The sequence below is a fragment of the Schistocerca gregaria genome, chromosome 2 (assembly GCF_023897955.1).
Source record: "Schistocerca gregaria isolate iqSchGreg1 chromosome 2, iqSchGreg1.2, whole genome shotgun sequence".
Taxonomy (NCBI): Eukaryota; Metazoa; Arthropoda; class Insecta; order Orthoptera; family Acrididae; genus Schistocerca; species Schistocerca gregaria.
The window spans coordinates 966,137,784-966,165,278 of NC_064921.1; the positions used below are offsets into that span (position 1 = coordinate 966,137,784).

The window sequence follows — 27,495 nt, forward strand, 5'->3', positions numbered from 1 at the left end:
AGCAAGAACACGATGTAGTTGGAACATGAATGAGATTTCCACTCTGCAGTGGAGTGTGCGCTGATGTGAAACTTCCTGGCAGATTAAAACTGTGTGCCGGACCGAGACTCGAGCTCGGGACCATTGCCTTTCGCGGGTGAGTGCTCTACCAACTTGTAACCTCCCCACAGTAAATAAAATATTATGACTAGTACTCTCATTTAGCGTAACTACCCAACAGTGAAAATATAATACAATGTGACAAACCTATAACCCTTCAATAATTGACAGTCACTTTAACCTGGTAAATTTTGGACGTCAGCAATGCTGCGTCATGGCCCTGATACATCATTCTGAATAAGCTGAAAAATCTTACCTTAATTAGGTCGCCGGATAACGCGTATATATCTGCTCCTATAAGAAATTTTCCTGGCGCAGCTAAGTGCAATGCTGGCCGATAGATTTGTCTTATAAAAAAGGAAAGAACTGACTTTTCTTTTCAATAATCGGGATTGCCAAGGATTGGAGAAATTAGTGAATTCTTTAAATGGAGATAAATGTCAAAAGTTACTTTTTATGAGAATGATTATTATTAACAGATTTTTTTAAAAAACATTTACATGGGACTTGATGTAACAATACTACATATGCGCGAGGCTGCTTTTACCTTATCCTATAACGCTCAGGCTCTGCCATCGCTGCACACGACCGGCCCAGCCAACACGATACACCAGACACGACTGCTCGCTAGTAACAACTTACTGCTACTGCTATACAAGTTCCTACTGCAGTCAATTCTGCTCTTTGGTCTCAGATTCTCTTCTAGCTTACATATCGCAGGCAGCGCGTGAGCAATACATCGAAATTACATCAGCTCGAGTGCGCTAGCAACAAGTTCTCTACTTATAGATCACTTACAAACTTAATTTTTTAAATATATAAATCTAATTTTGTTCGCTTTCGTTCGTTGCATCTGCTGGGGTCGGGCGTCACAAGACACCCGTTTTAGTTCGTTGTTGATCGGTGAACTCAGTTTTTTTATTGCAGAGGGCAGCTAACCCTCTGACCGAACACGCTGAGCTACCGTGCCGGCGCGACACAAGCCCCGTTCTCACACATTTACTTCTGCCAGTAACTCGTCTCCTACCTTCCAAACTTCTCTGCCAGGAAGTTTGATAATGACGTATGTTTAGAAATGCTACTACATTGTGATAATAACGTTTTTTTGCTCTCTGCAACGCTTCCACAAGTATTTAGGATTGGTCAGGATTTATATGTAGAAAATCTTAGTTGTAGTTGAAAATGTTGTATTTTATCAGTAAGTTAAAAGGATTAACAATAATAAAACACAGGTAAATAGTGACTGTGAAACGTATTCTACCTAACTGGTCATGTGTAGCAAAGAATATCCTGAAGTTTTACCAGTTATTCCACAAGAGTTTGTGCTGAATGTATTGACAATCATAAGACGGTAACACGACAAATAACTTACACGATAGTTCTCCACAATGTGCAGTCACGTGTTGCAGCGCGACCGTTGCGAGACGTGCAGGAAGAAGTCACTGAAGTTCTGGAAAGGACGTCATTGATGTGCCATGCCGATTCCTGTGGCCGTTGTCACCTGCCCTAGGTTTCTCAGCTGAGGATCCATTGCGTGAACAGCCCAATCGAAGTGGTGCCAGAGATTTTCGGAGATTTTTGACTGGTTGTAAGTCCGGGGAGCTTGGTGACCACCAAAGTACGGTAAGATGATCCTGGTGCACGCACTTACAAAGCGAGCTGTGTAACGTATTGCATTGTCCTGTTGGTAGATGTCATCGTCGCGGCGGAAAGCAAACTCCATCTAGGGACTGACATGGCTCCAAGGAGAGACGCATATAGTGTGTCTGTAAATTCAAGAGCGAGCAGCGCTTTTGGTGGGGCAAGTGGCCTTCCCTGAAGAGCCCTGCCACTGATTTACAGGGGCACCCAAAATCAGTTTCGCACTACCTGTCTAGTGGTGTAGATCGGCGTGCAGTGATATACGTCTCTTATGTTAGTTGCCAGCGTCACTCAGTTAACTTTCTATACTCTCTGATATACGTCGGTATCCGGAAGTAATGCCCCGCCGCCATGCACTGCAAGAAAATTTGCAGAATATGTAGAAGAGGAGGTATTTGCGGAGTAACTAGCGTTCGTTCGTCTCTAATGTTATTGCAGCGTGTGTTAGAGGCGACACAAAAAGGATTGTTGGCTAATATTTCCTGTCCCAATCAAAGGACTGCAGTTTAGTTAAACGTCAGCGTCACCAAAATAGAACGCATAAGGAAGAAACGCGAAAGTAAACCACACGCTCTACTGCAATCGCCAGGAAAGAAAACAGATAATTTTGGGTGGAAACTCATCGTTGTAGGCAGTTGCAGAATCGCGTAAAACCTTTAATGCTTATAAAACAGTAGCATTTGAATGAGTTCTGTCACTAAATGTCTATCTCGTTTACTATTCTCCTGATTCTAAGACATATTGCTTAAAACATGTGCGCAATAGCTATTCTAAACACTGCTGAAATTTCCTTCAAAACATGTACACCGATTCTGGACTTCTTAATAAAAAGCTTGACATACGAGATGCGTTCACATATTAATTTTTATTTATTGGTAAGAATTTTATTTGTTAATCTGCAGCAACGTTAACCTCTTCAATATATTTGGCATTACACAAATTACACTTACGCCAGAGCTTTAACTACACTCCTGGAAATGGAAAAAGGAACACATTGGCACCGGTGTGCCAGACCCACCATACTTGCTCCGGACACTGCGAGAGGGTTGTACAAGCAATGATCACACGCACGGCACAGCGGACACACCAGGAACCGCGGTGTTGGCCGTCGAATGGCGCTAGCTGCGCAGCATTTGTGCACCGCCGCCGTCAGTGTCAGGCAGTTTGCCGTGGCATACGGAGCTCCATCGCAGTCTTTAACACTGGTAGCATGCCTGCGACAGCATGGACGTGAACCGTATGTGCAGTTGACGGACTTTGAGCGAGGGCGTATAGTGGGCATGCGGGAGGCCGGGTGGACGTACCGCCGAATTGCTCAACACGTGGGGCGTGAGGTCTCCACAGTACATCGATGTTGTCGTCAGTGGTCGGCGGGAGGTGCACGTGCCCGTCTACCTGGGACCGGACCGTAGCGACGCACGGATGCACGCCAAGACCGTAGAATCCTACGCAGTGCCGTAGAGGACCGCACCGCTACTTCCCAGCAAATTAGGGACACTGTTGCTACTGGGATATCGGCAAGGACCATTCGCAACCGTCTCCATGAAGCTGGGCTACGGTCCCGCACACCGTTAGGCCGTCTTCCGCTCACGCCCCAACATCGTGCAGCCCGCCTCCAGTGGTGTCGCGACAGGCGTGAATGGAGGGACGAATGGAGACGTGTCGTCTTCAGCGATGAGAGTCGCTTCTGCCTTGGTGCCAATGATGGTCGTATGCGCGTTTGGCGCCGTGCAGGTGAGCGCCACAATCAGGACTGCATACGACCGAGGCACACAGGGCCAACACCCGGCATCATGGTGTGGGGAGCGATCTCCTACACTGGCCGTACACCTCTAGTGATCGTCGAGGGGACACTGAGTAGTGCACGGTACATCCAAACCGTCATCGAACCCATCGTTCTACCATTCCTAGACCGGCAAGGGAACTTGCTGTTCCAACAGGACAATGCACGTCCGCATGTTTCCCGTGCCACCCAACGTGCTCTAGAAGGTGTAAGTCAACTACCCTGGCCAGCAAGATCTCCGGATCTGTCCTCCATTGAGCATGTTTGGGACTGGATGATGCGTCGTCTCACGCGGTCTACACGTCCAGCACGAACGCTGGTCCAACTGAGGCGCCAGGTGGAAATAGCATGGCAAGCCGTTCCACAGGACTACATCCAGCATCTCTACGATCGTCTCCATGGGAGAATAGCACCCTGCAGTGCTGCGAATTTTGGATATACACTGTACTAATGCCGACATTGTGCATGCTCTGTTGCCTGTGTCTATGTGCCTGTGGTTCTGTCAGTGTGATCATGTGATGTATCTGACCCCAGGAATGTGTCAATAAAGTTTCCCCTTCCTGGGACAATGAATTCACGGTGTTCTTATTTCAATTTCCAGGAGTGTAATTCCCGAAGGCGACGTGGGGTAGCGGTGCGGTGTAGGCGTCTTGTCACGGTTCGCGCGACTCGCCCCGTCGGAGGTTCGAGTCCTCTCTCGGGCATGTGTGTGTGTGAGTGTGTGTGTGTGTGTGTGTGTGTGTGTGTGTGTATTCTCCTTAGCGTAAGTTACAAATTTCCAAATTTTCCAATTCCAGACACGCTTTAGGAACTGTTTCCTCGGGATAATTTATAGGTCTCTTTAACTGTGCATTTTTAATCTCATCCATGCTTGTGAAACCACTGTCCTTTAAGACCTACTTTGAAATGTTTATACGACTTGTATGTTCTCGGTTTACTGATAACACTCACCAACAGCAATATTTAACATTTCTAAAAATTTCGTACACTTTATTCAATTTATAACAAAATTTAATACAGATTCTCTCATTTGTTTTTATACGAAATAAATAATCGTTGATGCTACCAAAACATATGTAACCTTTTTGGCAGCTGACAGAGTAAATACCCAACATGCATAGCATTGTTCACATACTTTTCAGACATGTTAACGAAGACAGCGAGAAAAAAAAGTAGTGCAAATCGGACTAATACAACACACACAACTACAAATTTCTGCTTACTTTTTAAACACTCTTTGTGTTGCCAGAATTGTTAAGTTTTAATGCAGCCTTTCAAAGAAAATTGCTATCTTTCAGTAGAAACACAAAGTAAGAACAAGCCTTAAATTCTACAGATTGATTGCGTTATATGCGTTCGTTTTACGAATGACGAAATAAGAAAATACATTCACACGAACAGGCATTCGGTTCTATGATTGTAGTAGAATCCTGACTTCCGTGCTGATGTTTATATTATTTACTCCATAATGTTGTGTTTCGGAAGAAGCTATCACCTTTTGTATCTCTTATAGTCTTAACGCATTTGCTGAAATCTGTGCACGGCGTCGCCACAGATTTAAAGCCCGCGCCGCGGCAGGACCGGCACTAAGTTGTGAAACAGCCTGTAGAAGCGCCGCGTGACGTAGCTGGGTTGGCAGAGTGGGGACTCACTCGCTCGCTCTTCAGTTTACCGACAGACTATACTTGAGTTGATCCACTGCGTCTTCTAGAATGACGAGATCACCCAGAGGATGCCCAGACCATAATGCTCCCTCCTCCAGCCCACATCCTTCCGACTATTGTTGCTGGATGTTCGCTTGAACGTCTCACGCCGATGAAGCATAAGAAGGGATTCTTCTGAAACGGCAATGTGTTGTCACTCAGTGGAGATACAATTGCTGCACTGGCGTGACAATTCCATCCTTCGTCGTCGATGATCAGAAGTCAGCTTGGGTACATGATCAAGGAGCCAGCTGCGGAAGCCCATGCGAAGCAAACTACGCTTAACAGTCATTAAGGAGACACTGTTATTAACCCCTCGCTTCATCTGGGTGGTCAGTTACTCAACGGTTGCACGTTTATTCCGGTAATACACATACCTGCCGGCGTAATGCACCCCTGTCACGTACGGCCCGGGAACCAACAGAGTTGCCTCGGTACTCGTTTTAGATAGCACCGTTTTGCCACCCACGCTGTACTTTAGCCACGGTGGCAGTGAACAATTTAGAGACTTAGTGGCCGAAAGCCAGTCATCATGACCTTTTGATCTCAGATTAATCACTCCGTTTCTGCATTACGACAAAGAGCGTAATGTTTTGTCTGCGGCTGTCAGACCAATTGTGTGATTAGATTAAAGAGATCCTAGATAACAGAACGCAGCATGTCATTCTCAATGGAGAGAGGTCTTCCGAAGTAATAGTGATTTCAGGTGTGCCGCAGGGGAGTGTCATAGGACCGTTGCTATTCACAGTGTACAGGGTGTTATAAAAAGGTACGGCCAAACTTTCAGGAAACATTACTCACACACAAAGAAAGAAAATATGTTATGTGGACGTGGGTCCGGAAACGCTTACATTCCATGTTAAAGCTCATTTTATTACTTCTCTTCAAATCACATTAATCATGGAACGGAAACACACAGCAACAGAGCATACCAGCGTGACTTCAAACACGTTGTTACAGGAAATCTTCAAAATGCCCTCCGTTAGCGAGGATACATGCATCCACCCTCCGTCGCATGGAATCCCTGATGCGATGATGCAGCCCTGGAGAAGGGCGTATTGTATCACAGCCGTCCACAATACGAGCACGAAGAGTCTCTATATTTGGTACCGGGGTTGCGTAGACAAGATCTTTTAAATGCTCCCATAAATGAAAGTAAATAGGGTTGAGGTCAGGAGAGCGTGGAGGCCATGGAATTTGTCCGCCTCTAACATTTCATCGGTCACCGAATCTGTTGTTGAGAAACGTACGAACACTTCGACTAAAATGTGCAGGAGCTCCATCGTGCATGAACCACATGTTGTGTCGTACTTGTAAAGGCACATGTTCTAGCAGCACAGGTAGATTATCCCGTATGAAATCATGATAACGTGTTCCATTGAGCGAAGGTGGAAGAAACTAAATTGAGCTCTAACATGCAAAGTAAACGTTTCCGCACTCATGTCCACATAACATCTTTTCTTTATTCGTGTGTGAGGAATGTTTGCTGAACGTTTGGCCGTATGTTTTTGTAACACCATGTATATAAATGACCTTGTGGATAACATCGGAAGTTCACTGACGCTTTTTGCGGATGATGCTGTGGTATATCGAGGGATTGTAACAATGGAAAATTGTGCTGAAATGCAGGAGGATCTGTAACGAATTGACGCATGGTGCTGGGAATGGCAATTGAATCTCAATGTAGACAAGTGTAATGTGCTGCAAATACATAAAAAGAAAGATCCTTTATCATTTAGCTTCAATATAGCAGGTCAGCAACTGGAAGCAGTTAATTCCATAAATTATCTGGGAGTAGGCATTAGGAGTGATTTAAAATGGAATGAACATATGAAATTAATCGTCGGTAAAGCAGATGCCAGATTTAGATTCACTGGAAGAATCCTAAGGAAATGCAATCCGAAAGCAAAGGAAGTAGGTTAACAGTAGACTTGTTCGCCCACTGCTTGAATGCTGCTCACCGATGAGGGATCCGTACCAGATAGGGTAGATAGAAGAGATAGAGAAGATCCAACGGAGAGCAGCGCGCTTCGTTACAGGATCATTTAGGAATCGCGTAAGCGTTACGGAGATGATAGATTAACTCCAGTGGAAGACTCTGCAAGAGAGACGCTCAGTAGCTCGGTACGGGCTTTCGTTGAAGTTTCGAGAACACACCTTCACCGAGGAGTCAAGCAATATACTACTCCCTCCTCTCGCGAAGAGACCATGTAGATGAAATCAGAAAATTAGAGCCCACACAGAGGCATACAGACAATCTTTCTTTCCACGCACAATACAAGACTGCGGAGAACCGATAGAGGTACACAAGGCACCCTCCGCCACACACCGTCAGGTGGCTTGCGGAGTATGGATGTAGATGTAGCTGTAGCTGTAGCTGTAGCTGTAGACCGCACTTCTCCTCCGACGCTTTATACACCCTTCACATGCCGTCTGTGGGTCATTATTTGACGTTGACGTCGGAACAATGAGGTGGCCACATTTACGTGACTGGACCGTATGACACACACTGAACTGCCGGCAGAGGTTTGACTGTGCTCGCTTTTAATGTCTCGCCTTGCGAAGCGTTAGTAGTACCCGGATGACGATCAGGCATCTTACCTCGCTTCCCCACTTGTCGCGGTCCTACCAATTGACTTGAACTGTGAAAGGGAAACGGTGTTTATATTTTTGTTAACTCAGGGGGGGGGGGGCAAAAACTAGTCTGAAATATCCCTAATAAAAGTCTCCTTTGCAGTATTTACGGATTAATCAGTAACAGAGGCTGTCTTTCATCTGCACCAGACCAGAGGGGAAAGTAGCAATTTGTAGCGTGAGATATGCTGAAGGGCCATATTTTGTGCGCAGAAAATAAAAACGGGGAAAATTAAGAAAACTTCATTTGGATGCAATGCTGGTTGATCACGTCAGAGACTAAATTGATAAACTGAAGACAGGTATAATAGCTCATTGCAGGTTTTATCTTGTGGGAAGCGAGGCGAATGCCCACCTATACCAACAGTTCTGAAGCAAAAGGTGAAAAGGCTATTAAAACGTAACGCGTTTGATTGATGATTTATTCACGTTGACAGGTAACAAAAAATTTGAAATATTGCGTCGCACAGCCATTGCGACTCATCAATCGCGGTCTTTGAAGCGTGAAAAGATCGAACTATGCACTTTTCCCAACACAATGGCCGAAAGTGCGCCGAATACTTCGCCTTTGTAGCCGACGTGCTGTTACGCTCTGGTATTTTTCATTTCTTTAGTTTTCTTCGTTTTTGAGCACCTTTCAGGCCTCGCGATTTAGCGCACAGTTTCATCATTCGTCATTCCCGGCCAAAATAAACAGGGTAACTTTTTAACGGCACTAAGGACAGCGCAGGATCGGCCTGGCGCCATTTCTGTAGGCGCGCGGAGGTGAAAGCTTTTGTCATCGCGGGCGGCCACCTGTATTGATTACGCCGTTCTACAAAACCCTTAAGCCGGCGACTTGGCCAGCTGCGGCCTTCACACAGGAGATCCGTTTCCCCGCCGCGGCCCGCCAGAGATTTATAGTTAGCTGTCTGCCCGCTGGTGGCGCCGCGAGCCCCAGGCCGGCACTCTGACAGCTGCCGTGTTTGCAGTTGTCGCTGCCCGGCTTAACGGCGTCCACAACGCTGCCGCTGACACTCTACGTTTCCACACTTGTACCCTTTTTTACTATAATCCTCTTTTACACTCTTAGCGAATTTATCTCTGTTTCCCAGGCCTCTCATGTTATTCAGTTTCCGCTGCTCCCTTTGCTAGGAACACGATCTAACATCAGGAATAGGAAATACCGACCTGTTAAAACAGGTACCACTGTTTCACTATTGAGTAACCGCAATTTTTCAGTATTTATTTCCTCGTTGTTATAACAGGTGCTTACTATTTTTGATAATAACCGAGTAAAAAGACCGAAATATCAACTATACACTACTGGCCATTGCAATTGCTACAAGAAGAAGAAATGCAGAAGATAACCGGATATTCATTAGACAAATATATTATACTAGAACCGACTTGTGATTACATTTTCTCGCAGTTTGGGTGCATAGATCATGAGAAACCTGTACCCAGGACAACGACCTCTGGCCGTAACAACGGCCTTGATGCGTCTGGGCATTGAGTCAAACAGAGCTTGGATGGCGTGTACAGGTACACCTGCCCATGTAGCTTCAACTTGGTACCACAGTTTATCAAGAGCAGTGACTGGCGTATTGTGACGAGTCAGTTGCTCGGCCACCATTGACCAGCCGTTTTCAATTGGTGATAGATCTGGAGAATGTGCTGGCCAGGGCAGCAGTCGAACATTTTCTGTATCGAGAAAAGCCCGTACAGGACCGCAACATGCGGTCGTGCATTATCCTGCTGAAATGTAGGGTTTCGCAGGGATCGAATGAAGGGTAGAGCCACGGGTCGTAACACATCTGAAATGTAGCGTCCACTGTTCAAAGTGCTGTCAATGCGAACAAGAGGTGGCCGAGACGTGTAACCAATGGCACCCCATACCATCACGCCGGGTGATACGCCAGTATGGCGATGACGAATACATGCTTACAATGTGCGTTCACCGCGATGTCGCCAAACACGGATGTGACAATCATGATGCTGTAAACAGAACCGGGATTCATCCGAAAAAAATGACGCTTTGCCATTCGAGCACCCAGGTTCGTCGTTGAGAATACCATCGCAGGCGCTCCTGTCTGTGATGCAGCGTCAAGGGTAACCGCAGCTGATAGTCCATGCTGCTGCAAACGTCGTCGAACTGTTCGTGCAGATGGTTGTCTTGGAAACGTCCCCATCTGTTGACTCAGGGACGATCCGTTACAGCCATGTGGATAAGGTGCCTGCCATCTCGACTGAACCCACTGATTCCAAATTCTGCTAACAGTCATTGAATCACGACCAACGCGAGCAGCAGTGTCGCGATATGATAAACCGCAATCGCCATAGGCTACAATCCGACCTTTATCAAAGTCGGAAACGTGATGGTACCCATTTTTCCTCCTTACACGAGGCTTCACAACAACGTTTCACAAGGCAACGCCGGTCAGCTGCTGTTTCTGTATGAGAAATCTGTATGAAATGTTCCTCATGTCAGCACGTTGTAAGCGTCGCCACCAGCGCCAACGTTGTGCGAATGCTCTGAAAAGCTAATCATTTGCATACGACAGCATCTACTTTATGTCTGTTAAATTTCGTCTCTGTACCACGTCATCTTCGTGCTGTAGCAATTTTAAAGGCCAGTAGTGTACGTATGGTTGACGATGGAAGAAGTGTGAATGTAAGACTCCAATCGTCAAAGATCTGAGCGAGTGCCACGCCGTGACAATGAAAATTGGTGTCAAAGGCGACATGAAACTTGTCAGTGAATGCAAATCCATCTCAACCAGTCAACAGTGAGAAATGAGTTAAATACAATGGCTATATGGAGTCAAGTATCTCGCAAAAGTCCATTGCTGATAGTGACACATTGTTCCATGTCAAGTATATCAGGATCTACCACCGAGAGCTTCTAAACAAATTTATGAATTGTATAAGCAGTTTCGGTCCTCAGACAATTCTTAGGTTCATAAAAACTTCTACATTATACTAGGCGGTAAAATCAGTGATGCAAATAAGAAAATCCATGATATCAACGCTATTGCCACATTATAAATGAATGTATACATTGTTTAAAACATTTTTTTATTACTGGTGATGTAATTTATTACTATCAACAGTGAGGAAGCCACTGATTTTATTACGTATTTCATTCTAATGATGTTATCGCCCGTTATGATGTTAAATGTTTTTTGTGAACCTGATGACGGTCTTTGGACCTAAATTGGTCGATCAATAAACAAATTTTATCACTAGCTTACGGCGGTAAAAAATTTACGATATATGGGCATAACTTTCGTAAAACGTTCGTCATGTTTAGTGGGCGAGATCGCAGAGAAATAGGAGATCGCAGTTTTGTATCTTTTCACATGATGTAAGACGGCGAATGCTGCTGCTGCGTTTAATTAACAGTTTGAGGACAATGTAGTTCAAACTGTGAATTCAAAATATAATTTTCACTCGCCAGCGAGGTGTGCGCTGATAGGAAACTCCTCGACAGATTAAAACAGTGTGTTGGACCGAGACTCGAACTCAGTACCGTCGTCTTTCACGGGTATGCGCTCTGCCACCTGACTTATCCAAGCACTATTCACACTACATTATCATATCCTGACTTCCGCAGGTACCTCACCTCATAACTTCCAAACTTCACAGACGTTCTCCTGCTAAACAAGCGGGGTTAGTACCCCTGTGGTACAGTATACTGCGGAGATACGGCTTGGGCACGGCCACAGGGCCTGCATCTTGTGTTCGTAGCTGAGATAAAAGAACACTCAACCGCTAAAGGTGAAGGTCACGAGTTAGAGTATCTGCTCAGCACAAAGTTTTAATCTGCCAAGAACATCTGTGATGTTTTTTCAGGGTCTTTTTCAAATTATGACTATAACAACAATCATGTTAGCAGAAACACGAATCAGAATGTTTCTTACAGCATCATCGACGTCAATGTGTTGCCGTTTTTCTGCATCTTTCTTCTACATGATGGCTACGCACATAGATTTGTCTTTTAAAACTTCGGCACCTGTATCACCTCCACAAGCTCGCAAAATCGCCTACTCCATCTCCCACAGAAATTTTCATGAACCGTCCGCAGCACGGTCTGAACCATAACTGGCAACATCCTCGCAATCTGTGAGCTCTGTGGTAACTGAATGAGTTTTTCTGTCTGCAGCGCTGATATGAAAGTTTCTGGAAGATTAAAATTTTGTGCCGGACCGAGACTCGAACTCGGGACCTTTGAAAGTAGAAGGGACCAGAAGTACGACTGTGAGGACGTTTCGTGAGTCGTGCTTGGTAGCTCAATTGGTAGAGCACTTGCCCGCCAAAGGCAAAGGTGCCGAGTTCGAGTCTCGGTCCGACACACAGCTTTAATCTGCCAGGAAGTTTCTGTTGTACCTAATCCACAATTAATGGCTTCAGTCGGACATTTGATAAACAGCTAAAGAACGAGGCTCTCTTTCTTCACGATTTGCGTTCATTATCGAGGCTGTAGGTGACGGCATTAGCATGATGTCTCTAGGGTGTGACTAAAGTTTCAACCCGATACACTTTTCCACACAAGAGTGTTGATCGAACCTTGGAGCGAACCTTTACGTTTAAGCAGTATCACATCTACACCATAGCCAAGGCCTTTTCTAGCAACGACGACGAGTAGGGCATGGGGTGTGATCCAAGAATTGAGGATATCGGTCGTGGCACAGTGTGGCCTGCTGCCAAGTACGCTGCTCCAGTCTGGAGCGCACCTTGCATATGTGAAGAAGGTGTGTGCCTCAGCGAAAGAGCGCGAACTCCTTCACTAGAGCAGAAACTGGAATAGTTCATTGGCACTTCAGCCTCTCAGGCAGGGTTGTCGTGTCAGGTGTGGGGCTGGCGAAGATGGACACAGTCTCCAGAAACACATCCACGATTTGCAGCTCTCCGGAAGATGTCTGCGAACCAGCAAAAGCTGCATGGGAAGCAGCCAGGTCCTCCTGGGTACCCATCTGAAGCACCAGCTGAGAAGACGGAGAACACAGCTGTAAAAACTGTTTGTTCAAGAGAGGAGCCTGTGTATGGTAGTGAACGCCTTCCCCTGGACAAGAGGAGAGTGGGATTGCCCTGTAGCGAAACCAACATGCAGAAGTGGGGCTTCCACTCGCATGAAGCAGATGTACTAAGTGAATGTGGCGTGGTGCAAGGCCTGGAGAGCTACTTCACGGTCTTGTGCTGGTCCAACTCCGCACAGCAGAAAATCTTTACACAAGATAATAGTAATGACATTTCGGTAACATATTTATGGAAAAAAAGAGGCACGGCTCCGGTTAACTGGCAGGTTTTCCACGAAAGCACAAATTAATGGAGATACGAATGTGTACCCACATGTTTTAGCAACAATTTTCTGCTTTGTGAGACCTTAACTTTTCCCAGTGAATTGAATGTTCTTAATGTGGTGTTCGCACCTACCTGCTAGTGGGCTCAAGAAACTAGCAAAATGTTTAGGTACATGATATGTCGGACCACCAAAATTAGAAACAATAGGCCTCAACGGGACACCCTCTTTATGGACCTTAGCGTGGGCATATAATACAGGGTGTTTCAAAAGAGACCGGTATATTTGAAACGGCAATACAAACTAAACGAGCAGCGATAGAAATACACCGTTTGTTGCAATATGCTTGGGACAACAGTACATTTTCAGGCAGACAAACTTTCGAAATTACAGTAGTAACAATTGTCAACAACAGATGGCGCTACGGTCAGGGAAACTCTATAGTACGATATTTTCCACATATCCACCATGCGTAGCAATAATATGGCGTAGTCTGTGAATGAAATTACCCGAAATCTTTGACAACGTGTCTGGCGGAATGGCTTCACATGCAGATGAGATGTACTGCTTCAGCTGTTCAATTGTTTCTGAATTCTGGCGGTACACTTGGTCTTTCAAGTGTCCCCACGGAAAGAAGTCACAGGGGTTCATGTCTGGCGAATAGGGAGGCCAATCCACGCCGCCTCCTGTATGTTTCGGATAGCCCAAAGCAATCACACGATCATCGAAATATTCATTCAGGAAATTAAAGATGTCGGCCGTGCGATGTGGCCGGGCACCATCTTGCATAAACCACGAGGTGTTCGCAGTGTCGTCTAAGGCAGTTTGTACCGCCACAAATTCACGTAGAATGTCCAGATAGCGTGATGCAGTAATCGTTTCGGATCTGAAAAATGGGCCAATGATTCCTTTGGAAGAAATGGCGGCCCAGACCAGTACTTTTTGAGGATGCAGGGACGATGGGACTGCAACGTGGGGCTTTTCGGTTCCCCATATGCGCCAGTTCTGTTTATTGACGAAGCCGTCCAGGTAAAAATAAGCTTCGTCAGTAAACCAAATGCTGCCCACATGCATATCGCCGTCATCAATCCTGTGCACTATATCTTTAGCGAATGTCTCTTGTGCAGCAATGGTAGCGGCGCTGAGGGGTTGCCGTGTTTGAATTTTGTATGGATAGAAGTGTAAACTCAGGCGCATGAGACGATACATGGACGTTGGCGTCATTTGGACCGCAGCTGCAACACGGCGAACGGAAACCTGAGGTCGCTGTTGGATCACCTGCTGCACTACCTGCACGTTGCCCTCTGTGGTTGCCGTACGCGGTCGCCTTATCTTTCCAGCACGTTCATCCGTCACGTTCCCAGTCCGTTGAAATTTTTCAAACAGATCCTTTATTGTATCGCTTTTCGGTCCTTTGGTTACATTAAACCTCCGTTGAAAATTTCGTCTTGTTGCAACAACACTGTGTTCTTGGCGGTGGAATTCCAACACCAGAAAAATCCTCTGTTCTAAGGAATAAACCATGTTGTCCACAGCACACCTGCATGTGGCGAACAGCACACGCTTACAGCAGAAAGACGACGTACAGAATGGCGCACCCACAGACTGCGTTGCTTCTATATCTTTCACATCACTCGCAGCTCCATCTGTTGTTGAAAATTGTAACTACTGTAATTTCGAAAGTTTGTCCTCCTGAAAATGTACTGTTGTCCCAAGCATATTGCAACAAACGGTGTATTTCTATCGCTGCTCGTTTAGTTTTTATTGCCGTTTCAAATATACCGGTCATTTTTGAAACACCCTGTATAAGCAGTACAGCACAGGAGGTTATTAGATTTCTCTCAACACTCTTACTAGGGTCAGCACCGATTTTTCGATACGCCGAATCAGAAAGTAGACACTGCGTCTTTCGAATGAAATTGTGCTTGTTCAACAAAACCGTGGCATTTCCCTTGTCCGCAGGTAAAATAACAATAACAGGATCCATTCTGAGCGAACGTAAAGCAGCAGTCTCAGCTGCTGTAATGTTACACTTGGGTGAACGGGCCCCAGTCAACACATGACAAGCTTCCCTCCTAACGTCTTCCGCAGCCTCGGAAGGAAATAGAGGGACAGAATTTGTGCTACCTCACCTGTTGATTAATATTCACTATCGATATTTCTGATGTTGGTTATCTTTGGTTGTCTGTTGACTCTGCGGTTACTTGTTCTGTGTATGATATCTTCCTTGTTTCTCCTCTGTGAATCGAGGAATTAAATTCCCTTGCACATTGCTGTGTATGGTATCTTCCTTCTTTCTCCTCTGTGAACCGAGGAAATAAATTCCCTTGCACATTGCTGTGTATGGTATCTTCCTTGTTTCTCCTCTGTGAATCGAGGAATTAAATTCCCTTGCACACTGCTTCCTCCTTGCATTTGTGCCTTGAGAATGGCAGGGTGTGCTTCTGTCGAAATATCGGTGGTGGTCGACTACGTCACCCGGCAGCAAGCCATAACTTATTTGAACATCTTCTGCTTTCTCTCTTTCCAGAAGTTGGAGAAACGGAAAGGATTACTAACGCGGCGTACCGTGACTCGTAGAATCAATATCTTGATATGAGTCCAGGTCATGAAACACGAGCAATTATTTTTCCGCTCGACGAGACTAGTCAGTCACGCTTCGTAAAGCGATCTCTCGATAGCACTGCGATCCATTGTTCGAGTCTCGGGGAGATCGTAGGTAACTGTTTAATGTGCAAGACTGCTGTCTATACAAATCACTGCATTGTCTTCTGGTGGGAAGATATGGACATGTCGACTTTATTCACACACTGTGCCAGAATGCCGAGTGGGGTGTGGATAGGATATGGCATTTGAGTCGTTAAAGGACTTTGAGAGGAATCAATGCAATCAAATGCTTTATCACAACTGGACATGTTCGTCACCTGGAGACATCCGCGATCCCCATTTGTTCAAAATAGGATTATTTTCTGCTTCTCGATCAATATTTTCGTTCAAAATGACCGGTTTCGGGCAATGTCGCCCATCTTCAGATTGTCTCTCCTATTTACAAAATACTCTACACTAAGACAATCGATTCTTTGTCACATACTCATCTTGTGACAGTGAACTAATTGTCCCATTAGGACAGGTTGAAGCTACGAGATATAATCTGAAGGTGGACGACGTTGCCAGAAAGCGGTAATTTTGTAATAATAACAGCGATCGACAGGCAGTAAATAAGTTTATTTTGTACAATCAAGTCTGTGTTTATTGCAACAATACAGTATACTGGGGGGTCTCTCCAGGAAAGATGGATTTGAATTGAGTACGAGCATCGTAGGCAACAAGGATGGGTGGCAATGATGAAAGAAAAAGTGTACAAAGGAGACAGTGCTATGTCAGGGACAAATGTAGATTGCTAGAGGCAGAGACAAGTTCCCTAAGCCACCTGCCCTTTATCAGAGGGAATTATAAGAGAGCGAGGTTCACATGCAGGTAGAAGTGAGAGGCACTCACATCGCGTCTTCCCAATCTTCCTGATTGGTTACTGAAGGAATTCTGTGCTAAACTGTGTCTACAGATGAAGTATGAACTGCCCCACGATATGAGTCCATTAATTCAGCACTCATGTAGCGGCACACGTTTCTCCTGAAAACTACTGAATACCGAACATAAGTTCTTAAGGAGAGTTGAAATCTGATAAAGTTATGAACCTTTAGGTTTCTATGTTGAAACTGACAACTTGGGTTGTACGTGATCCACCCTTTAAAAAAGACGCATGGTAATGTGTTACATTAATTAGTCCTATACAAAATTACGACCGTAAAAAAGTTAAAAATATTTTTATTTGTATTCACAATGACAAATTTGCTTGGTTTTTAAATTTTTCTGTAAATTAAAGAAATATAAAAACCAAGCTGGCTTATCATAGGAATATAAATGTCTATCATGAACTAAGCGAAGGCTGCAAGGCACCTTGAATACGTAACAAAAGAATAACTTTTTGTCTCTTACGATAGCTGGGTTCGTTGCTGTAGTCTTTGGGTCTGCTGGTCGCTAATAAGGCAAATATGTGGAAGTAGTGTATCCACGTACTTCTTATATTAGTATTCGCAATATCTTAAAAAACGATAAATAACAGTCCGTGCCTCAGGCACTTTTATTTTACCAATGACCTTACTGACAGTTATTATAGAACTAAATAGAATAAACGTACAACGCAGAATGGGTGGAAGGTTTGAAAATATAAAAAAATTACAGAACTATCAAATCGAAACCATTATTAAGTAAGCCGCCAAAAAAAAAAAAGGACTGAAACGAGTTTTAGCACTGGTTGCTCTTGAATAAAGAGAGAAATGCTTAACACCTTCCAAACATTTACATTTTCATTTGCGTGCCATGTTTGTGGTCTGCCACATTCGTTTCCTTTTTCACAAAAAAAGTATTCTAAACTGAACAAATACACAGTAATAAACACAGATAACAAACACACCTAGGATGCCGGTAAACAGAAGGAGATGGGTCACGCGTGTTAGGTTGGGCTACTGATGGAGTTGGACACTTTTGAAACAAGACCTGCTAGAACCCGATCAATTTTGAAGGAAACCCACACTTTTAAACGGCGTTTCAAAGCATTCATCCGATTCTGACATTCAGTGAGTACCATGCGATTCAGCGCTGAAGTTACAATCGCAAAGCATCGATATCAGAAAATGGAAAATATGGACTTGGGTGTCTTCGGTACTAGGCTCCCCCAATGTACAATGGTTAACGGCAATTTCTTTATGATAAGCAGGAACATACGTGATCAATCCATGTGGTAAAGTGTGTCATACCAGATTAAAAAATTTATTACATTTATTGCTTAAAATTTTCACACATAAGGATAGTGAAAGAGTTTGTTTTGAAAAGGAAAATTTTTCGTTTATTACATAAAATATCTGATTCAGGCTTACATTCTATACTGCAGCGCAAGATGAAAAGGCTCACAAAACCATTTAAAATAGAGAAAATCAGAAAGAGTTGTTACGATGGAAGATATATTTAATGTTACCTAAATCGATTGGTCCATTAAATGAGTATTACAGCAGGGAAAACATGGTTTAATATCCCGAATTGTTTCAATAGCTGTAGCGGAATGCTAAGATTCAGTAAGACCATTATTTTACTTTCAGGTTCTTGTGACGACTTGTTAGATCAGTTTTCTTGATGTATCGTCTACAAGCACAACGTAATCTGCAACGAGATTTTTCTCTTGTTTTGTGTTATCTCACAGTAGTAAGGATAGACTCTGAAATCGCTGTCGTCTGCCGCTATTACTAACACTTTAAATCAACGCGACTGCCTATTCACCCCATGTCGTAGCCAGAGATCACTTTTAGCCATATGAAGTCAGCATTAGAAAGTTAAAGTAATCGATGAATTCTTTCGCCGGAGACAGTGGTTAAGTTCAGATAAGTTTTGGCAATGACTGCATTTAAGAATCTCTAATTTTACTAGGTAGTTATTAACTGCCGTGTCAACAACCACTCTGCTATGGTTGAAGTTAGGTCATATGTCTTACCTTTGTATCTACACAGTGAGTGTACTAATGTGTGCAAACTTAGCTTACCACTTAGCGAGCAAATGGACAAAACATCTGAACTATCTTCTCAAGCCCAGGGTGTCAAACACACATTCTAACTAAATATGACCCTGACCCCACAAGGCAGCTAATATCAGGTGCGGGTCGTAACAAAAATCATTGGAAATGCTGCTGTCACATACCTACAATGCATGAATTAATAATAGTGAAAGTTTGGGATCTATTCTACAAAGACAACACAGCTATTCCCTTTTTATCTACATGTAATTTATCAACTGTTGCTTTCAGGGGTCAACTGATAAACAACAATCATGTTCAATTACTTTTGACACTCAGTAACAAAATATTTAGTTATCGGACATGTTGAAACGACCATTATTAAAATCGTTATCTCTAACAACGGAAATTTTTTATCACAGGAAATAATGATTATAAAAAATCCTCATCAGCTCATTTAAATCTATGTTGTCATAGCTGGTCAATGCACTGAGTTGTTGGAGAATAAATTTGCTTTTTGAACCAATGAAAACACTCTCATGTACTTAATGTGTGGGTGGTTTAGTCTCCTAGCTTTTGATATTCAATGGTCAAAGTGTAAGCAAGTTGGAGTGAGCTAAATCCAGACTCAACATTTACTGTGGCCTAATGCGTGATGGTACTTTACCAAGGAGCCTCTGCAACGGCGTTGTTTCCGTGCTCGATCTGAAACGCTAATTCCCTATCTGGCCTAGACTGAATTCACTCAGTCACACCTTTCTTGTGGTCTGGAGAACGTTAATCTTTCTCTAGCAGAAATAATGGTTGTTGCACACTCGCTATGGGTTGGAGCGACGTGCACAATTTCTTTGTCCATAAAAATTCCCACAGGAATAATTAACTACCGCTTTACTATCTGCCGTCACGGTACAGAAGCATATCGTCCTCACTTCCCAGGAAGCATAACTCTCAAGGCCCTCGCTTATTTCCACACACTTGTGCAGTCCAAAAGACAGATAGAGAAGATTCAAAGAAGAGCGGCGCGTTTCCTCACAGGGTGATTTGGTAACCGTGATAGCGTTACTGAGATGTTAAGCAAACTCAAGTGGCACACTCTGCATGAGAGGCGCTCTGCATCGCCGTGTAGCTTGCTCGCCAGGTTTCGAGAGGGTGCGCTTCTAGATGAGGTATCGAATATATTGCTTCTCCCTACTTGTACCGAGGAGATCACGAATGTAAAATTAGAGAGATTAGAGCGCGCACGGAGGCTTTCAGACAGTCGTTCTTCCCGCGAACCATACGCGACTGGGACAGGAAAGGGTGGTAATGACAGTGGCACGTAAAGTGCCCTCCGCCACACACCGTTGGGTGGCTTGGAGAGTATAAATGTAGATGTAGAGTGCGGCGTCGCCGTGGAGCACCACAGTCCTGCCTCCTTACGGTGAAGGTACCCATTTCTCGTAGCCGTTGTGTAACTTGGGCAAACAGTTTGTGCGATAGAGTGTGACGGTGTGGAAAACGTTTGTGATATAGCTGACTAGCAGCTCTTCCGTTACCTCCAGCTTCGCCATACAAAAAGGACCATGTCTGTATATTCCGCAAACGTTTACTGCGCTATGTTTCCTCTGTAGGACAATAAGTGACATCTGGGGATCGTTTGACGTCATCGTGTCTACCCTGTTGCATACCAGGACAGGGAACTCTGAGACGTTTCTCTTGCCCTAAGTAGACGTGGACAAGGTGCTCACCTGAAATGAAACTGTCGTAGAACAGAAACGATACTGTTCCGGATATGGGTCGCTATTGAAAATGGGACCCGTGGTCTAGGGGTAGAGTCTTTGATTCTTAATCAAAATTTTGATAAATAATCAGCATTGGCGGCCGAAGACTTCCGGCATAAGAAGTCAGCCTCATTCTCCCAACGGCCTTGTCAAAGAAGGCTGAGGAGCGGATAGAGGTTCAGGGCACTCTCTTGTCCTAGGGGTGGGAAATTGCCCCTAAAGGCGGAAGAATCAGCAATGATCAACGACATGAGGATGCAGAAGGCAATGGAAACCACTGCATTAAAGACACGTAACGTGTATCAACAGGACATGTGGCCTGTAGTTGAAGAAGTTTCTTGATGATCTCTCCATTGGCAAAAAATTCCGGAATAGTCCCCCATTTGGATCTCCGGGAGGGGACTGCCAAGGGGGAGGTTACCATGAGAAAAAGATTGAATAATCAACGAACGGATAATGTTCTACGAGTCAGGGCTTGGAAGGTCAGAAGCTTGAACGTGGTAGGAAAACTAGAAAATCTGAAAAGGGAAATGCAAAGGCTCAATCTAGGGGTCAGTGAAGTGAAGTGCAAGGAAGACAAGGATGTCTGGTCAGATGAGTATCGGTAATATCAACAGCAGCAGAAAATAGTATAACAGGTGTAGTATTCGATATGAATAGGAAGGTAAGGCAGAGGGTGTGTTACTGTAAACAGTTCAGTGACCGAGTTGTTCTAATCAGAATCGACAGCAGACTAACACCGACAACGATAGTTCAGGTATACATGCCGAGGTCGCGAGCTGAAGATGAACAGATAGAGAAAGTGTATGAGGATATTGAAAGGCTAATGCAGTATGTAAAGGGGAAAGAAAATCTAATAGTCATGGGGAACTGGTATGCAGTTGTAGGGGAAGGAGTAGAAGAAAAGGTTACAGGAGAGTATGGGCTTGGGACAAGGAATGAAAGAGGAGAAAGACTAATTGAGTTCTGTAACTAGTTTCAGCTAGTAATAGCGAATACCCTGTTCAAGAATCACAAGAGGAGGAGGTATACTTGGAAAAGGCCGGGAGATACGGGAAGATTTCAATTAGATTACATCATGGTCAGACAGAGATTCCGAAATCAGATACTGGATTGTAAGGCGTACCCAGGAGCTGATATAGACTCAGTTCACAATATAGTAGTGATGAAGAGTTGCCTGAAGTTCAAGACATTAGTCAGGAAGAATCAATACACTAAGAAGTGGGATACGGAAGTTCTAAGGAATGACGAGATACATTTGAAGTTCTCTAACGCTATAGATACAGCAATAAGGAATAGCGCAGTAGGCAACACAATTGAAGAGGAATGGGCGTCTCTAAAAAGGGCCTTCACAGAAGTTGGGAAGGAAAACTTAGGTATAAAGAAGGTAGCTGCGAAAAAACCATGGGTAACAGAAGAAATACTTCAGTTGATTGATGGAAGGAGGAAGTACAAACATGTTCTGGGAAAATCAGGAATACAGAAATACAAGTCGCTGAGGAATGAAATACATAGGAAGTGCAGGGAAGCTAAGACGAAATGGCTGCAGGAAAAATGTGAAGACATCGAAATAGATATGATTGGCGGAAGAACAGACTCGGCATACAGCAAAGTCAAAACAACCTTTGGTGACATTAAAAGCAACGGTGGTTACATTAAGAGTGCAACGGGAATTCCACTGTTAAATGCAGAGGAGAGAGCAGATAGGTGGAAAGAATACATTGAAAGCCTCAGAGTGAAGATTTGTCTGATGTGATAAAAGAAGAAACAGGACTCGATTTAGAAGAGATAGGGGATCCGGTATTAGAATCGGAATTTAAAAGAGCTCTGGAGGACTTACGGTCAAATAAGGCAGAAGGGATAGATAACATTCCATCAGAATTTCTAAAATCATTAGGGGAAGTGGCAAGAAAACGATTATTCACGTTGGTGTGTAGAATATATGAGTCTGGCGACATACCATGTGACTTTCGGAAAAGCATCATCCACACAATTCCGAAGACGGCAAGAGCTGACAAGTGCGAGAATTATCGCACAATCAGCTTAACAGCTCATGCATCAAATCTGCTTACAAGAATAATATACAGAAGAATGGAAAAGAAAATTGAGAATGCGCTAGGTGACGGTCAGTTAGGCTTTAGGAAAAGTAAAGGCAAGAGAGAGGCAATTCTGACGTTACGGCTAATAATGGAAGCAAGGCTACAGAAAAATCAAGACACGTTCATAGGATTTGTCGACCTGAAAAAGCGTTCGACAATATAAAATGGTGCAAGCTGTTCAAGATTCTGAAAAAAGTAGGGGTAAGCTGTAGGGAGAGACGGGTCATATACAATATGTACAACAACCAAGAGGGAATAATAAGATTGGACCCTCAAGAACGAAGTGCTCGTATTAAGAAGGGAGTAAGACAAGGCTGTTGCCTTTCGCCCCTACTCTTCAATCTGTACATTGAGGAAGCAATGATGGAAATAAAGGAAAGGTGTAGGAGTGGAATTAAAATACAAGGTGAAAGGATATCAGTGATACCATTCGCTGATGACATTGCTATCCTGAGTGAAAGTGAAGAAGAATTAAATGATCTGCTGAACGGAATGAACAGTCTAATGAGTACACAGTATGGTTTGAGAGTAAATCGGAGAAAGACGAAGGTAAAGAGAAGTAGTAGAAATGAGAACAGCGAGAAACTTAACATCAGAATTGATGGTCACGAAGTCAATGAAGTTAAGGAATTCTGCTACCTAGGCAGTAAAATAACCAATGACGGACGGAGCAAGGAGGACATCAAAAGCAGACTCGCTATGGCAAAAAAGGCATTTCTGGCCAAGAGAAGTCTACTAATATCAAATTCCGGCCTTAATTTGAGGAAGAAATTTCTGAGGATGTACGTCTGGAGTACAGCAGTGTATGGTAGTGAAACATGGACTGTGGGAAAACCGGAACAGAAGAGAATCGAAGCATTGGAGATGTGGTGCTATAGACGAATGTTGAAAATTAGGTGGACTGATAAGGTAAGGTATGAGGAGGTTCTACGCAGAATCGGAAAGGAAAGGAATATGTGGAAAACACTGATAAGGAGAAGGGACAGGATGATAGGACATCTGCTAAGACATGAGGGAATGACTTCCATGGTACTACAGGGAGCTGTAGAGGGCTAAAACTGTAGAGGAAGACAGAGATTGGAATACGTCAAGCAAATAATTGAGGACGTAGGTTTCAAGTGCTACTCTGAGATGAAGAGGTTAGCACAGGAAAGGAATTAGTGGCGGGCCGCATCAAACCAGTCATTAGACTGATGACAAAAAAAAAATTCAAAATGTTCTGTACTCGCTACCCTATACATGTCCGACCCACCTCTGTATGAAAATGATCGTTATTTAAGGTTGTAATGAGCAACTTTTACTATTTTTCTGCTGATTTGCTTGTCATTGCCCTTATTTTCCGTATTCCATCGTCATGAAAAATTAGAGGCTGAGCGATAAGTGACAGCAAACATTTTATATCAAGACGTCTTAGAAGTTACGTTCAAGAAAAATTTATTTGGGATGCAGAAACTAAAATCACTTCTAGTCGATAAGAGTACTATGCATCGGGCAAAATTGGCTCCAATGCGGTGATACACATTTGTTAAGCATGCAATGTTGTGTACTGCCGATAGATCTTCCACTCTCACAGATATCACAAACATTGTCTTCATTTATGTTATACATCTTTGAAAAGAAACACAGATTGAAAGTCACCTGGAATGTCTGTTTTGTATTTTTCATTTGGAAAATGCACAAACTAAACTTGTTTCCCTAAAGACCTGTCGATTGTGGAGAGTTGTAGAAGCAAACAATGGATCCACGTTTGTAGAAATGCTGAGTGTTAATTGTTCTGGCAGGATGCGTTGTGTGTGATGAAAGGTGCCATCGTTCGAAAGAATATGAACTGTTACTGATTCTTGGAACCTCAGTAGGAGTATATTCCTCGCCAGACGCTGCCTAACCCGTCGCATAACATGAATGTGTTACATGAAGGTGGGGCACCTGTGAAAGATGCCATTGCCAGAGTCGTTCAGGAGTAATATAGCTCTGGTCGCGGTCTGTAAGGGTGACTGAGTTATCATATTCCACCGGTGTGGCGTGATCAGAAATATCTATTAAAGAAAATGCGTCGATTATTTATGTTCAAGTTGTTAAAATGGCAACGCATTTGGTGTATAAAGGTAGCACTATTCATCATTTCGGTTAATAATGTTATTAAAGTGATTAAGCAACCCAATTTAAATCAGACACAAAACATTTTATTCCTTCCAAGGGAAGAAAAAACAGAAAGATTACTTCATAAGTATCTATAACTGTTTAAGATATGTAAAATAGAACACTCAGTTACTAAGTTAGATTACTGTATTACTGTAAAGTGTTGCAATTACTTCATTTTTGTCCGTAGGTCGACCATCGCCTATCTCAAGTCCACGACTGAGCGATCCAGGATTTCTATTTAAACAAGTAAGTTTCGTCTTCACACTATCTATAAGTAGTTTATTCCGCAAAATAGTGTGTTGGAGTACATTTTACAAGTGTCAACAATAATAACGTGAGATACCGTCACGTACAACTTCACAGAGTTGTTTTCAAAGAATTTTAAATGTTGCCGATGTAGCGCAACCAAATTTAGACAGATTACCCTGAGTCATTTCTGACGGTAAACTGTTTTTAAAGATTTTCCAAGGCGTAAGAATGACATGAATTAGGACACATTTGTGCTCCCTTAAAGCACATTAAACTCCTCAAGAAACATAGGTAATTCTTACAATAAGAAAGAACAGCAGGTATCCCTTGTTAACAATGCTATTCATTGCAAAGCACATAGTGCCATTATCGGTTTAAAGCCGCGATGTTCATTCTTAGTCGGATGTTCACGCTTAAAATTACATTTATGATCTTTGGTACAGGTGATGATGACTGTTCTTCGTTATTGAGGAAGTTCCTACCCTACAGAAAAAGATCAATATATGAAGAGCAATACTTTACTGTCTGATTGAACTATGACCGGGTAGACTACTCTGCTTAAGAGACATATTAAATTTTGGAAAAAGCTGGTAGAGCTATTTCTACGTTCAACACTTCACCAATGTGGTGGAACCTTTATTTTCACGACTGTGCAGGTTGAAGCGAACAAGGTACGGGTATTCGTTCCTATACCCTATGGAGATACGACAGAAATCTGTCTACAAGCTGCTTGTTGATGACCTGCACTGATCGCTGTGTTACAGGTCGCCTGAAAACTTTGTCATTGTCTGTGTGCATCCCTCAATACAGAAAGTTCAAAATTATTATACATAAGACTTACCTTGCTTAGAGAATTTTCTGAAAATGTTTTTCTGCATGCAAGTATTGCATCGAAGTGGACCATGGAGCATGGCAAAGATGAAGGAGAAGATTATTAGAGCATCTGAGATCTGGTGTCTTCGAAGGATGCTGAAAATTAAATGCACTGAAAAAGTAAGAAATTAGGAAGTTCTTTGCAGAATAACCGAGGAGAGAAGCATCGACAGAAAAAAGAAATCGCCACACCAAAAAATAATTAATCTACAGTAATGAAATTTCAAGAATACATTTGTCTAGGTAACATATTTAAATGATTAACATTGCAGAGACACAGAATAATGTAAGGGCGATATTTTAGGAATTTTCTCGCGATCAGGCAATTTTTGATATGTTGATTGTCGTATGAAGTTTAAATATGTATGTGCTGGCAAATGTTTAGTGTTTAGTTTAAAGAAACAGGGCTCTGCTTTTCTCAGACCTAGTGCTGTTTAAGTCGTGTTTTGGGAATTGAAACCACTTTAAATATGCAATCTTTACTGTATTTGATGATTTTTGTAATTTTATTTCGTGGTTAAGCAACATTTGTAGAACTACAATTTTAATTTCTATTTGGATTACCAGACGGAATAGATCATACGTCCTTTGCATTATAAACGTTTTGTTGTTGGATACATAATTTATTCAGGAGAATATAACCAGTTTGATTATTTTATTGATATTTTCTTGTTTTGAGACTTGTATTAATTTAAACTCGCTTTACTTGCTAATGGTTGGATAAATTAATGGATTACAGTACAGTAATATTTTTGAAGCGAGTTAAGTCGCTATGCATGAAAGCATAATATGCACTGCTCGACCGTACGACGACATCCTGCCAATATACCATATAGAGCTGTGCACCTTCCAACTGCCTCCAGTGTTTAAGCAGGCATTAGTCCAGGTCTGTTTCAGAATGGAAATGCACGGAAACCACTGGTACAAAGAAATTACGTTTAAAGAAATACTGTATTTGGAATCGATTTCACGATTCTTAGCAAACAGGATTTGAGTTGATCTTTTTTTGAATAATAAAACTTTCTAGGTTCTACTGAAAGGCGTATCTTTAAACTATAAGAAACTAACATACTCCAATGAGGCGTATCCAACACCGGTAACATTCTAAATACAAATAAACAATTTATCGGATAACGTCAGCTGTATTCGCAGTGGATGTTTCAGTCTACAGGAAAGTTACATGGTGAATGCAATAGAATGTAGTAAGACATTTTGTACATGGGCAAGTGCAAGATGATACCCACATCAGACATAAAGAGCCCTAAAGCTGCAAATTAAAATACTGTTCATTCCTTTCTTGATTCGGTCACGACATTTAAGTATCTAGTAATAATACTGCGATCTAATATGAGTCGTAGTGGACACGTGAAATCATTATCAAGGCAGGTGAACTGAAGATTTAGACTGCTTGGAAGAATTCATAGAAAGTTCAGAGATGGTCCAACAGAAGCCGCTTACAACTTATTAATGATCTAGTGTTTACGGGCCGTATCATTTGATGTAATGAATGAAACGCGCCACTAGGATCTTAACAATTCAGTAGAATTCATGCGAATGTGTTTCAGTGGCGCTGAAGATGTAATGTACAGTAAAATTTGAAAGAAAATTGAGGTAATTGTTTTCATCGCTCCTGGATATAATTAGACAGCCAGTAATTGAGAGAGGGTG

At 43.1% G+C, this 27,495-nt stretch overlaps 1 protein-coding gene across 2 annotated transcripts in view; it reads left to right on the plus strand.

Moving 5' to 3' along the window:
• The window catches only part of LOC126335453 (chaoptin-like), a 621,718-nt gene that overhangs the window by 275,375 nt on the left and 318,848 nt on the right, over positions 1 to 27,495 (plus strand). For both annotated transcript variants that reach the window (XM_049998743.1, XM_049998744.1), the window contains exon 3: positions 24,893 to 24,951. The gene's annotated coding sequence lies outside the window, so the exon portion shown is untranslated. The remainder of the gene's footprint in view (positions 1 to 24,892; positions 24,952 to 27,495) is intronic.